This window comes from Phyllopteryx taeniolatus, chromosome 3, assembly GCF_024500385.1.
Source record: "Phyllopteryx taeniolatus isolate TA_2022b chromosome 3, UOR_Ptae_1.2, whole genome shotgun sequence".
NCBI lineage: Eukaryota > Metazoa > Chordata > Actinopteri > Syngnathiformes > Syngnathidae > Phyllopteryx > Phyllopteryx taeniolatus.
The window spans coordinates 9495003-9510628 of NC_084504.1; the positions used below are offsets into that span (position 1 = coordinate 9495003).

A 15626-nucleotide genomic window follows, 5' to 3' on the forward strand; every position below is an offset into this window, starting at 1 on the left:
TATTGTATCATGCAAATGGCTGCCGGACCGCCTCCCATTACCTCAGCCCCCCTCCTCTGCCGCCAATCAGATTGTTGCTAATGAGGTGTAAAATATTTGCAGTGATGACCAATCAGTGGTGATGCTACAGTATAATGATTGACATGTAGACCAACCAATCATTGCATGAACAGTGACTGAAAACACTAGGTGGTGTTACGACCAATCAGTAATGCAGCTAAAATGATTGACATGTAGATTGACCACTGACCGGTGACGATGCTACTTGTGTACGTTGACGTGACCCCCGTTTGTTTCTGAAATAAAGTTTTTGAAAGAAAAAAATAAAAGAAAAAAAATCAAGTTAGACTGACCAATGATTCCATGAACGGTGACTGAAAAAACTGAGCAGCGTCACGACCAATCAATGCTACTACTATAATGTTTGACATATAGACCGACCAATGATAACATGAACGGTGACTGAAAACACTTGAGTGACGTCACGATCAATCTGCTAATAATGATTGCCATGTAGACCAGCAAATATTTGACCGAGTATTAGTCAGCTCCCGGAGCTCGTCACAGTTGTGGTCTCAAATGTTTGAAGACAATGCACTTTCTGCTTCGAAACACCGCGCACATTGTAACATGTGAATAAATGCCATACCCCCCCTTCGTGGACCCCATCCTCTTCTAGTGCCAATCAGCGTGCAGCTAATGAGGTGTAAAATATGTGCATTAGCCGCACAAAATTTATTTAGATCAGGGGGTGGGGAGAATTAAGTGGTTATAATCAGTGACTACATCCATCTGCTTAGCGCCGATCGATTACTTCTGCCTGACGCCTCCCTAGGTGGGAGAGCTCATGCACGTAGCAACTACATATAATTCTTTTTTTTCTCATTTGTTTTGATTAAATTCAAATTGAAAAAATCAGTCCCTCAAAAAACTGCCCTTTGTCTGTCTGTGCTTGGTCACCTTGCAGGACAAATAATGATGATGATTGACAGGTACAATGACCAAAGCTTGCATGAACAGTGACTGAAAACACTGAGTAACATCACGACCAATCAGTGGTGCTGCCAAAATTATTGACATGCAGATCAACCAATGATTACATACAGTAAATACAGTGAACCCCCATTTATAGGTAGGTAAAAAAGCTGCAATATAGAGAGACTATATATTGTCAGATTTTTTTTTTTTTAAAGCATTAACCCTCCAACCACCTTCAAACACATTTAAACTAATTAAAACACACTTAAACTGTAAAAAGTAAATAACTGAACAGTTTTTGCATCATGATTTCATGCTTTCATTCAATGGACATTGTGCTGCTCTTTCTGGTGTGCGCGCCATGGCCATCAGGGGGCAGTGTAATATATACATTCACACAACACGCAGTTTCGATGACAACACAAAAGAATAACGTCAACTAAGCTGCAGTAATATTTGTCATTTTTCGCACATAATAAAGAATATACGCCTGTGAGTATTGTCTGTCTGCATGTGCTGCTACCGTTTGTGTTAAAATGTAGGTTGTTAAAAGATTTAAACTCCCGCAATATCAATGCTAGTTTTTTTTTCTTTTTTGCTTGTCTATGGCATTTCCCATCATGTGTTAGTATTGAGCTAGCACACTTATCCAAAGTTACAAAGTGTGTAATTCTCATTCTTTTATGTATATTTTTAACGTAAACTTCAACTGCAGGTTTTTGTAAAGTTCGCTGCCACCCTCTGAGCGCTCGTGTCTCAAATTTATAAAAAAAAAAAAAAAAAAAAACCTTGTGAGTCGGGTCATTCTTAAGTTTAGATGCCACTGTATTAAAAAAACATGTTTTGACTCATACAGAAGTGGTCGTGTCCGAGACGTTCGTAAGGCGAATGTTCCTAAGTAGTAATACAAATCTACGATATAGTGAAGGATGAACCACGATACAGTGGCGGAACACTGTAGTGACTAATATTCTATTAGAAGCAGAGTCTCGTTGTCCGTCTAAAAAGCGGTGTTAATGAAGCCCGGGGGGAGTTTTGATGCCGCATTGTTGCCGGTTCGAAGGGCCCGGTCCCGTCTCTGTCCGTCTCCCCCCCTAAAGACGACGGTGCCATCTGTCCTTGCTGAGTCTGCGTCCAAAGGAGCATGTTTTCTGGATCTTGTTTTCTGGATCTTGTTTCCGAGGTGCCCGGTGCCAAGGACTAAAATGTGTGAAGTGCGAGCCTGTTCATCATCTCGAGTGGCTATCAGATGCTTGGAAACAAAACGCCGGCCGGAGATGCTTTTGTGCCACCAATTGTTGTTGGGGATGTTGCCAACACCACAAGTTACTCAGTGCTAATGTCAGTACTTACTTTTTTATAATTATAGCTTTATTGATTTAAATATGGAGGTTGGGCAAAAATAGCCTTAAAAAAAAATCACATCTTTTGCGTCATGCTTCACTTGTAATATAATGTATGATTAATATACTTTTTAATAATTACATTCTAAAATGAATTTTTTTTTTATGTTGCACAGATAAAGTGACCAATCATGTGACTAGTTTTAATTTGTTTTTAAAAAGTAACAATGATTGAGGTCTAGTTTTACTATGTTTCAATTTCAAATCAATTAAATCATTTAATTACAAATAAATTACATCTTCATTTAATTTCGAATGAATTCAATAGAAACAGTAAATGAATATTGACTATCCACTATTTCATTTTTATTCAATTCCATTTAAATTTAAAATGCTCTGATTTTTGTTTATTTTTGATATTTTTATTTTAAATTCAATTGAAATAAAATCATACGACATTTAATTTGGTTTGCTGTCATGGTTTTGCTGTAGTGGTCTATTTTTTAATGACTTTTAGATTTATTTTCAAATCAATTAAAAGATAGATAAATTTTTGAAATACAAGAAATTTCTGTTAAAGTGGTGGGTGCTTAGCACATCTGCCTAACAGTTCTGGGGACCGGGGTTCAAATCCCAGCCCCGCCTGTGTGGAGTTTGCATGTTCTCCCCGTGCCTGGCTGGGTTTTCTCTGGGCACTCCGGTTTCCTTCCACGTCCCCAAAACATGCGCGGTAGGTTGATTGAAGACTCTAAATTGCCCATAGGTGTGAATGTGCGTGTGAATGGTTGTTTGTTTATATGTGCCCTGTGATTGGCTGGCGACCAGTTCAGGGTGTACCCTGCCTCCCGCCCGAAGATAGCTGGGATAGGCACCAGCAGCCCGCGACCCTAGTGAGGAGAAGCAAGAAAAGAAAATGGTTGGATGGAGGGATAAATCAGTGGCTTTGCCTAAATAACTGATGTCTATTTTTAGTAATGTGTTTCTAATTAAAAATCTATATAAATTTAAATTATGCCATTTGTAAACATTAATTGAATTCATTCATTCATTCATCTTCCGTTCCACTTATCCTCACTAGGGTCGCGGGCCTGCTGGAGCCTATTAATTTCAAATTAAATTAAAATTAAAATAAAAAAAACAGACAGTGGTTCTGCTAGATAGATTCAAATGTATTTTAAATTAATAGATGAATGTAAATTAAAAACATATATAGGTTTGATGTCTGTTTTTGATATTTTCTTGTATTAAAAAAAATATTTTAACTGAGTTGCATGACATTTAAATAAATAATGAGAAGTAAAATAATGAAAACCCCAATGAGTGGCTCTGCTATAATGATTGGCATCAGTTTCATCCAATGATTTATTAACATGGACTCATATGCCAGCCAATGACACTGCAACGCTGCGACGCAAGCGTGTGTTTGGTAAGCAATACTGTAGTCTACAGCTGCTTTTCCCTCACCAGCGTCGTTAATCGTTAGCATTTGGCTATCTAGGTGGGACATTTGGGGGTGGGGGGCGTCCTAATGTGCCCCCATGATTCATAGTGTCACTTGCAAAGGAGTCTATCTTCATGAAGACAGTGAGGCCCTAATGGCGCCCATTTGTCAATTCAAATCCAAACTCCACCACAAGGAGGCTCATCAGCGTGATTCGCTATACCTCTTTTCAGCCAGCATCGTTATCAACAATCCATCCATTTTCTTCTACCGCTTAAACTCGCAATGGTCGCGGGAGTGCTGGAGCCTATCCCAGCTATCTTCTGGCAGGAGGCGGGGTACCCCCTGAACTGGTCGCCAGCCAATCGCAGGGCACACAAACAACCATTAGCACACACATTCACACTTACGGGCAATCTAGAGTCTTCAATCAACCTACCATGCATGTTTTTGGGATGTGTAACACCCGTTCCCCAGAACTGCCGTTATCAACAAGTTTTTTTGTAAATAAACGACATTGATCTTAGTCTTGTTTAACTAGTGTGGTCCATTTGAGTCCATTTGCTTGATGTCTGACAAGGAGTGAAAATGTGGACTGCTATGTTAGCTTTTTGTGCCGATACTGATCTAAACAAAGCACGTTGAGTTCAATCTTCTGTGACTGGTGTGGTGCATTTGAGTCCATTTTTTTGATGTTTGATTAAAAGGAGCACTTGAGTGATCATGTCGATTGCTATATTAGGGTTTTTGAACAACCATATTTAGCTGCTTTTTGTGATATAGCTCCTTGATTTTGATGCACCACTCTGGCAGGGGATGTTGGGCAAGAAAGAGCATTGAGTGAAGATGTATACTGCTTCATTAGCATTTTTTTTGCGTCAGTATTTAGCAGCTTTTTGTCAAGCTTTTTTTTTAGATCTTCTGCGACCGGTGTGTTGCGTTTGAGTCCATCTGTTTGTGATGTTTCACAAGACGGCACATTTGAGCGAAGATGTAGACGCCCACATAAGCTTTTTGACGGTATTGAGCAGCTTTTTGCGAACAAAGGATTGATTTCGATCTTGTGTGAACGGTATGGTGCATTTGAGAGGACCTGCTTGTTATCTTTGACCACATAGTAAAGCAATAGACTGCTACCATAGCTTTTAACTTTTTAAAATTTTGTGTCACCCTTTTGTCTAATGCTAACATGTAGCCACCTAGCATGGTGATTTATGGGTGAGCGCATGTGATGAACCCAGGAACTCTCCGTTTGTGTCGTGACTTGGCAATTAGGATGACCTTAGCATATTTTGCCAAACTAGCGAGCAGCGTCCATATTGTCTCTCGGCTAATTTGTAAGCGGAGGAGTCAAAATGTCTCCCTCCATGTCGACATTACGTGAGCGTTCAGTTTGACTGACAGTTCTAACTGCGCTTATTTGATGAATTGATTGTTTACTAAACCCCTCCATTGCACCAATTTGATGTGTACACTGAGAGCTCAGAAACAGTATGAGAGCGCTACTGATAATGATCTGTCGCACTCACACAACACAATGAAGCAAAACTCAAGCTAATTGGCATGCTGGGACTTTTCTATTTTTGTGGGTCTACTCAAACTTGACATGCCTACCAAATTTCATGTTGCTAAGTGAAAAATTTACTTTGGGTGCTGAATTTTCTAACTTTTTGAAGGACCCCTGAGTTTTTTTCACGCATGGCTTCTTGAGACTAGTTTGTGATGCCACCCATGATTGACATGCCTACCAAATCTCATGTCTTTAGGGGCAGAATTTTTAAATCAATTCTTGTGGTTTAGAGTCTTGTTTTTACATGGCAAATCATCAAACTTTACCACCACGCTCTGCCTAATGATGAAAATGTAAAAAAATTCAGAATTTAGTGTCGTCCATTTAGTGTACGTGTTTCAAATCTGGTCGCAATTGGTCAAAATATCTGAGCAGAGTCCAATTTTAAAGGACCACTCAAAATGATCCTAAAATGTCTGCTTCAGACCAAAATTGCAGACTTCCTGTGTCAGGGCTTCTCAAAACAAGTGCAGAGGCTTTGTCTCATTATTTTTGATGTGCCGCTCGCGCTTGTGTCAACACGCCAGGCGCGATGCAGCTGGACCCGAGCGAAGGCGTCCACTCACACAGCATTAATGCGCTCCTGCCAGAGTGCTGCATGATGGGAAGCGGGAAAAGCACTGAGGCTGTAAAAAACCACAGTGGACTTTTACATCTGTCTGCCCTCATTGCTGTGCACCAAGCAGCCGCCCCCCCCCTCCCCGCACACACACACACACACACACACTATCCCCTGCCCTCTCCACTCCACCGCGGGGGGTGTGTGGAGCACATTGGCTACGCCGCCTGGCTGACAGATTCCCGCCTGGGCCACTCGGAAAAAGAGGCCTGCCAGCAGCAGCTGTCCGGTAGCATCGGGAATGCTAATCTGCGCCTTGACAAAGACGGAAGGGGAGTGAGCGTCAACAACACTTTGGACCCGCAGCCCTAGTTGAGTTTTTTATTTATATATATTTTTTGCCTTAAAAATGCTACGCTAATTTAGAGTCTCTCAGACTGCAGGCAGTGGTATCAAAATGCAGGGATGTCGATGCTCTGAGGATGCAAGAAAGTTATGTTGGAATCATGTGTTGACTAAAACGACTTAAATAGAAATCAACACTTCTGGAGTCAAACTGTCATCATACAATCATCAAATTAATAACATTAAACATTTGAATTGTTTCGTTTTAAAATTTCCCATTTTTAAACTTCATATTTATTTTTTATTTTTTAATTATTTTTTGGCACTTTTTAAATGTTCTTTTCAATATTTTAATTTATTTTCAAACATTACGTTTTAATTTGTTAAAGTTCATCTTTTTAACTAAATTTTTACTTAATTTGGACTATTGATTTAATTTCCATTTAATTTGGATACTTTTAGAATTCAATGTTTTATTTATTTCAGTAGTTTGTTTTTATTTTTAAATTATTCTTTTACTTTTAAAATTGCAATTATTTCAATTTTGTAATTTAAAAGAAACATTGCTACATTTTTTTAAAGGTTTTAAAGTTTTTATTCTGTTTTAATTTCATTTTTGTAATGTATTGATTTTATTCATTCATTTTCCATACTGCTTACCTCACTAGGGTCGCAGGCGTGCTGGAGCCTACCCCAGCTATCTTCGGCGAGAGGCGGGGTACACCCTGAACTGGTCGCCAGCCAATCGCAGGGCACATATAAACAAACAACAATTTGCACGCACATTCACACCTACGGGTAATTTAGAGTCTTCAATTAACCTTCCATGCATGTTTTGGGGATGTGGGAGGAAACCGGAGTACCCGGAGAAAACCCACGCAGGCACGTGGAGAACATGCAAACTACACACACAGGCAAGGCCGGATTTGAACCCGGGTCCTCAGAACTGTGAGAACGATATGCTAAACAGTCGTCCACCATGCCTAAATCGTTGTTGTTAGTATACCAGTGCAATCCCCATTGGTGGTGGGCTTCACCTGGTTCAGTTTAGGGTTAGATTAGGAACTGTAGGGACACTATAGGACACACGGAAGGAGAAAATGGCTGCCGTCGCCATGGTGATTCAATGACGGATTCCTCATCTTCCTGATCCCGTGCAGAACATTCAGTCAATCACATGACTACAGAAAGCCGTTTGAGCATATCATCCTTAAATCGTTTGTAAGTTTTAATTGTATTTTTTATTTTTAAAGGTTTTTTTTTTATTTACTAATTCGTCATGTTTATTGTTACTTTTCTATTTGAATATTTGTTATTGATTGTTTTTGGTTGAATTTATTTTATGTCTATCATTGAATAATGAATAAATAATTGAAATTAAAAAAAAATTATAATAATCTCCGGAGTAAAATCTGTCATTATCTTAACAGACATGACGAATAAAAATTTTACTTTTTAAAATGATGTATTAAGTATTCATTTAGTTTTTATTCACTAATGCATGTGGTCATTATTTAATAACAAATAAAGAACATAGAAACAATCCATTGTAGGTTCAAATTGTTGCCATCACACTACCAATTATTATTTCATTTTACTTATTTAATTTAATTCAGTGTGTAGTTATGCAACCGATAAAATTAATTGTGTAATTTATTTATTTATTTATTTTTTAAATCTGCATTTTGTTTGTATTCTGCATTTAGGAAATTTTAAAGTAGATGTGACAACAACAAATGAAATAATATAAGAAAGCATATATTTTTCTTCTAGAAAATAATTACATACAGTATATATCATATCATTTTCCTTTCCATTATTTCCTATGGGCAAATGCATTCAGTGGTTGTGAAGTGCAGCAAGCCATAAGGTAAAAACAAGTGCACTGATTTCTCTGTGCGCCCATAATGCAACGTTCTGTCATGCATATTTCCAATGGGCACCCTGCTGTGTCATTTTAATTGGTGGAAGATCTTGGGCAGACCAAGACGGAGGCATCCCTCTGTCATCGCTCCTGACACGTGCACTCTGGCTTTCACTGGAGCGCACTCCGTGTTGTCGTTTTGGAGGGAAAGCGGGAGGATGCAACCCAACTTATCCGATTACCCACGATTCATCACGCCTTGCGCGATGGGGGTGCTTGTAAACAAAACTTGACTGACATGGAGGCAGACGCTTGGTGAGGCTCAGCTGAAGATGGCTGCCACACGGCAGGGAGACTTCATCACAACATCCTGACCGGTTGCGTTTGCCTTACTGATAACAGCTGAACTCGACACAGCTGACGCACCCCGTGTCCTCACACTTACTGTTTCTTTTTCGATTATGGCTCCCTGAGACTTTTTTATGGGTCTACTCAACACAGACACGCCTTCCAGATTTCATGTGGCTAAGTGAAATTGGCTTCGAGGACTGAACTTTCAAACAATTTGAAGATCTGCTTGAAATGGCCAGAATTACCCTGAAATGAAAAACCAAAACCAAAACAGCACATTTTCCTTGTCTTTTACAGCATATCTTCACAAGAATTTTGTGGTTTTGCGCAACACTGCCTACCTAATTCCATGTTTCCAAACCAAACCAAATAGCAGTCTTACTGTGTCTTTTCGGCCATGGCTTCTTGTGACTTTTTTATGGGTCTACTCGTGATAGACACGCTTACCAAATTTCATGTTGCCATGTGAAGCTGTTTTTGGGGCCTGAATTTTCAAACAATTTGAAAGACCCCTGGAAATGGCCCAAATGATTCTAAAAGACACCTTACCAAAAAGTCATATTTCGCATGTTTTTAACATTCCGATTGTCGCAGCCCCAAAGCAAAGAACTATATGTGCAGCAACACATTTAGTCAGACAATATAATAATACTCACAGGCTTCCTTATTAAACTCTGCGAAGAATGAGTAATACTACTGCAGATTACTGAGTCACAGGCGTTATGAAACACTTCCTTTTTTGACTGTATTATACTGACCCCAGTGGCCAAGTCGCACTCACCAGAAAGAGTCACAAGGAATTAATCAAGATGCACAAACTGTTTAATTCTTTATATTCTATTGAATTATGTTATGTCTTTTTTTTTTTTTTGCAATACATAGTACAATTATTGAGTGTTATTTCCTTTATTTAAAAACCAGATATTTTATTTATTTATTTTAAGCCTGGAACAGATTAATGACATTTCTATTCATTTCAATGAGGGAAGATGATTTGAGATACAAGTGTCTTTAGTTACGTCCTTTTAGTCCTTTCAAGCATTTCAAAAGCGACACAATGATGCTGTGGCGCCCGTTTGAGGCGGGCACAAAACATACTGCATTTTAGTTCAGGACACACAACCGCCCTAAATAAATAAATAAATAAATAGCACTTGGGGCGACCTGAGTTAGCCCTTAGCATCCGTTAGCAGCCATCATCTCAATTTGCATTGCATATGTTTGGGAAAAGAAAGGAGCCCCGCCTGCAGTAAAGCGAGCTGATAAGGGGCTGCATGAATATGCAGACAGTCGATTTGGCTAAAAGCTCCAACATGACCTACATGACAAGGTTGGCCACGCGACATGCTGTTAGCCACGTTAGCTTCGTTAGCGGTGGAGTGGAACACTGCAACGTGGACCAGGGTGACCAATCTCATTAGATGATCATAAGGGGTTGTTTGTGACAACATAGATTGAAGCCCTAATTCGAAACCCTCACACCGTCTTGAAGCCTTAATATGAAATCCTAATTTGAAAATGTAATTTGGAATCTTAATCCTGGCCTCCAAGCCAAATTTGAAACACTAACCCTGGCTTGAAACCTTAATTTGAAACCATAACTTGAAAACCAAACCCTGTCAAAAAAGCCTAGTTTGAAACCTAAATCAGGCTAGTAGAAACCCAAACGTGCAACCTCTTACTGTTGTTTGAATCCCTAATTGTAGCTTGACACCCTAATTTGAAACCCTGACATCTTAATTTGACAGCCTTCCTCAGACTTGAAACCTTAAATTGAAAACTAAACACAATTTTGAAAGCCTAATTTGAAACCCTACCCCTTGTTTGAAACCCTAATTTGAAACCTTAATCCAGGCTTGAGCCCTTAATTTAAATCCCAAACCGTTCCTTGAAACCATAAACCTGTATTGAAACTGTAATTTGAAACGTTAAATGTCTTAAAACCATAATATACCATACTGGAAAACATAATTCATCCTTGAAACCCTCACCCTGCTTTCAAACCCTAATTTGAAATCTGACACAGGTTTGAAACCCAAATATACAACCACTAGCCATTGTTTGAAACCTTAACTGTGGTTTGATATGCTAATTGGAAACCCATCTTAAGAATAAACTAACCTGACAACCTATTTAGTTTGAAGTCATAACTCAGACTTGAAACTCTAACCCTTGTTTGAATCCCTAATTGGAAACCCTAACCTTTGCTTGAAACCCTAATTTGAAGCCCTAATCATTGTTTGAAACACAAACCCAGGCTTGAAACACTACCTCTGCCTTAAAACCCTAACTTGAAACCCTAATCAGGGCTTGAAACCCCAACCCTGTATTCAAACCCTAAAGTGAAACCCTAACCCCATAACAGTCTTTTTACCTCAAAAACAAGCATTGACTCTCATTGGCTGAAGCCTGGTGACATCATCACAGCCTCCTCCAGCTGGCAGCCTCTGTTCAGGTTTGTGAGGTATGGCGCAAACATTACGGCGTGCCAGCAGCAGAAATGAAGCGCCGCTCATCCAAAGTCATTTGCGGCCGAGTCCATTAGCGTCATGAGCGGAGCTGATGAATTCCCCTTCGCCGTTATGGTGTGCTCACGCTACTAATGACATTCTGCACTCCTTGGCAGCGGCTTCGCGCCGCGTCACACACGACTCACAACAGCAGCCAGCCACTGAGTCACACTGAGCGCTCTTACTTGAAACCCCAACGATTGCTTGAAACCCTATTTATACCATTGCTTGAAATCCTAATATTGTCGTAAAACCCTAATTTGAAACTCTAACCTTTGCTTCAAACATAAAACTGAAACTCTTGAAATCTTGAAGTTCTAACCCTTGTTTGAAACCCCAACTAAGGTTCAAAACCCTAATTTAAAACCATAACCCAATCTTGAAACCCCAATATTGTTGTGACTCTAATTGGAAACCCTAATTTACCTAAACCCTAACTTGGAACCTTAATTTGAAACCCCAACACTGGCTTGAAAGGCTAAACTGAAACCATAACATGAATCCTGAACCTTGGTTGGAAACACTTTTGACATCCTGATATTGGCGTGAAACGTTAATTTGAAACCATAACACAAAACGCTAACCATGGATTGAAACCCCAATTTGAAACCCTAAAACTATCCTGAAACCCAATTTAAAAGCTTAACACAAAATCCTAACCTGGCCTTGAAACTCTAACCTTGTCTTGGAACCATAATTTGAAACTCCAATTCCTATTTGAAATCTTAAACCAGGCTTGAAACTCTATTTTAAAAGCCTAATCCTTGTTTGAAACCGCTTCATGGCTTCAAACCCTAAATTGAAATCTTAACCCTTTATTGAAACTCGTATTTGAAAATCCTAGACGAGGCTTGAAATACTAATTTTAAACCGTAACGCTGTCTTAAAATGCTAACTTTAAAGCCTAACCCTTGTTTGAAACCATAATCCTAGGTTCAAACTCTAAATTGAATCCCTAACCAGGGCTCAAAACACTAAATAAACCTTACCCTAGTTTGTGAACCTAATTTTTAAACCCTACCTAAACCATTTCAAACCCTAACTTTGGCTTCAAACCCAAATTTGAAACCCTAACCCTGGCTTGAAACCCTAACTCAGGCTTGAAACGCAAACCTTACTTTGGAAACCTAAAGGGGAAACCCTGCCAAACCCAAATTTGAAACCGTGACCCTGGCTTGAAACCCCATCCCTGTCTTTAAACCATAATTTGAAACTCTAACCCTTGTTGCTAACCCTTTAAAAGCTGTTAGACCTGAAGGACTTCCTTGGTTCAGATCCGGAAGCAGTCTTTGCTCTTCACAGCCCATCAGCCATTTTCCAGTTCCGTCCAAAAAGCCCCACCCTCTTTCCCTCTGTACTGATGATGTAATTACTTGCCAGCAGCACCTGGGAGGGGGTTTGGGAGAAGGTGTGTGTGTGTGTGTGTGTGTGGGGGGGGGGCATCAATGGCCGCCAAGCGTGCAGATGTTTCTAATTGCTTTCCATTAGCAAGAATAACAGCTGTTTATATCCATCAGCACATCACTCAGCAGACTTAGTGGCTAACATCTCCCACCTGGTCAGCATCAGCCGGCCTCACAAAAGACCACCCTCGAACCCCCACCCGCCACTGTTCTCGTGCCAAACATCGCAGGCTGACTGAGAGTCACCTTCAGGTTCACGTGTAAAATTGGGATATTTAGCTCTATAGTGTGTAGATTTGGAGCACCTCGATCAATAGATCATTTCATGTGCTAAGTAAGGCTGCATTTGGTTATTTATTTGGTCAGCAAGCAGTTGGTTTGTCATTTGGTAGTCAATCAGTCAGTCAGTTGTGGTTGGTTGGCTAGTTTGTTTGGTAGATCGTTAGTTATTTTGTTAGTCAGGCAAGCAGTCGTTATTGGCTGGCCAGATTATTTGCTCGTTAATTAGGTGGTGTTCAGTTGATAAATTGTGTTGGGTTGGTTTGTTGTGAGATCAGCTAGTAGTTGGTTTGTTGTTAATTTAGTCAGTCAGGCAGTGAGCTAATCGGTTAGTCTGTTGGTGGGTCAGTTCTGGTTAGTTGGTTGGCATTCCTTTGGTTGATTAGTCACTCAATTGTGATTGTTTTGTAATGAATTAGATTGCTATATTAGTTTGTTGGTAGGTAGCCAGTTTAGCTAGTTAGTAACCCAGCAGTGTGGTTGATTGTTTTTTGATAGTTAGTTAGTTTTTTGACCGTCCCACAGTTCTTTAGTCAGCCGGTTCATCGGTTAGTAGGTTGGTTGATCAGTGAGTGAGTTAGTTAGTTGTTTGGTGGGTCTGCCAGTCAGTCACTTAGTTGTCCTGCCAGTTAGTTAGCTGCTTTGTCAGCCTGTATGCTTGAATGATGATAGGTCGTTCGGTTAGCTGGTTAATAAGATTATGCAAAAACAACAACTAATTTCATCAATGAAGGACACATTAAGTTTTTGTGTGAAGGAATTATGTTCTTTTGCTCAAAAGAGGTTTTAGGTTTGTAGCGCCACCTGTTGCTTTGGCATTTACTTGAAGCGTGCGTGCGTGTGTGTGTGTGTGTGTGTGTACGTGTGTGTGTATGCGTGCATGCATATGTGTGTGTGTGATTAAAGAGTTTCTGTAGTGAAGTGAATGAGTGTGACACGGCTGGCACGGTGCACCTGACAGGTGCGAGCTGACAAAGCTGTCAGACTCGGCAGCGGCGAGCATCTGCGGCCTCAACTTGTCCGTTTGTTTCCGTTGCATTCCGCCATTGCGGGGTAAAGAATGAGGATATTATTCCCTGCCAAAAGTCCGAAGTGTAAAGAAATGCTGCGAAAGTGTTCCGTCTCCAAATGTCTGAGCGTCACACAAGCACATCCTCCCACAGAGCAGGACAGCAGACATTTGTTGTGGTGATAATTAATTCTGTCTTACAAACCACACACACATGCAGGAGATCTGTTGCTATCTTCCAGAATGTTCCCAAGAACACAAAGATGCTTGGGCATACACATAAAATAAATACTGAAACTGTAAAAACTTAGTCTAAAGGGCTGTTGGTTGTGTAGTGCTGCACATTGATGACTCTAATGCAGCTGACTCAGGCTCAGTTAACCCTAAATCTAACTTCAACCCCAAAATTAATCCTAACCCCTACCCTAAACTTAACCCTATTACCCCTACTTAACCTAACACCTTGACACTAAACAATAGTCTTAACCTAATCCTGTACCTAACTCTAGTCCTAACCCCAACACTTATTTCAATCCCAAAAGCTAACTTTAACCCTAAATAAACAAAGACCAACCGTAAACCCTGGATGAAAAAAACATATTTTCCTTCAACTTTAAGGTCAAAGGAAGACCTTGGTTGCTGTGGTGTAAAGGTAACGTCAGTCATGGCTCTAACTCCATTTCCAATGGACCCACTGACCCTTTGTCTCCCCCCATTACAAACAAGAGCGTGGAGACCCCCAACCGCTCGGTGGCTGCGAGTGCAAGACCGTGACTGTGCGCATACATCAAGGCAAAGACCCCCGCTGCGTTGCGCTCATCAGCTGTAAATACCAGCGATCAACACAAGTGCATTGTGGGACATACTGGGCTCACTTGTGTGAGGTGGCAGCTCGCGAAGCTTCAAGAAGGTCCCTAAATGTGAAGGTCACACCGAGGATAAACGTAAATGCATCCTGACTTTAACGACACACACAATTACCAAAAAAACATGCTCAACTTTACACAATACATTGATTTACTGTTACATTGTTATATAAACCCTATTCAGACAACTCAAGATTCTGATTTTAAGATAAAAATGCACCTGAACGCTCGAATTGAGTTAAAATCAGGGGCTCTATTTTCGTAGACAGCGAATCTGCGGCGGGGCGCAAATCTCGCTATATACTAAATCTTGTGCAAGCGCAGGGCTCGCTGCGCGTTTGCCAATTTGGCAGACCAGTTTGCACCACGCTGGGTGTTCTGGAACAGTGAGGGTGTTTCCTTGGTCGTGCTCTGGTGGAGTAATAATTTGGTGGCAGAAAGTCAGTCTAAATTTACACCTGCTCAGACCATGTCTAAATACACTGCATTCCAAATTACGTTTGTATTATACAAATTATATTTTTCTCTGATTCTCCTAAATAGTTGATACAAATGGTAGTCAACATAATTTTCAAGTCATCAACCTTCAGGATATAATTGAAATGTTGAGCAATTAGCAAACATCCCAATGATAACAGTATTTTTTGGGAAATATAAAATTTCAAACTGCACTGTTCCAAATGATTATGCACAACAGAGTTTCAAGACATTTGACAGGTTGTAAAGAACTGAAAATAGTAATTTATTGAATTTGCAGCATTAGGAAGTCATATTTACTGAAATCAAAAGCTATTTCAATCAAAACATCATCATAACAAGTCAAGTTACATTTTTATATAGGACCCCTTATTTGATAGCAGCTTCACAATTCTTACATCCATTAAACTGACTGATTGACTGAGTTTTTGGAGAGTTTCTGCTTGAATTTCTTTGAGATAGTGCATTGTCATGCTTGAAGAAGATTTTTGCTAATGAAAGCATGGTTCTTCTTCTGGTACCACTGAAGAAAGTGGTCAGTCAGAAACTCCGCATACTTTTCAGAGATAATTTTCACACCTTCGGGGACCCTAAAGGGTCTGACAAGATCCCTCCCCAACATCCATCCATC

General features: G+C 40.0%; 1 long non-coding RNA gene across 2 annotated transcripts in view; it reads left to right on the top strand.

The window, feature by feature from the left end:
• The window catches only part of LOC133475856 (uncharacterized), a 52531-nt gene that overhangs the window by 19353 nt on the left and 17552 nt on the right, over window positions 1-15626 (top strand). Inside the window, exon 3 of one of the 2 annotated variants that reach the window (XR_009787950.1) lies at window positions 2162-2340. The exons of the other annotated variant lie outside the window; for it this stretch is intronic. This is a non-coding gene — a long non-coding RNA (uncharacterized LOC133475856). Of the gene's footprint in view, window positions 1-2161; window positions 2341-15626 lie in introns of those variants that run through there. 2 annotated transcript variants of the gene reach the window in all.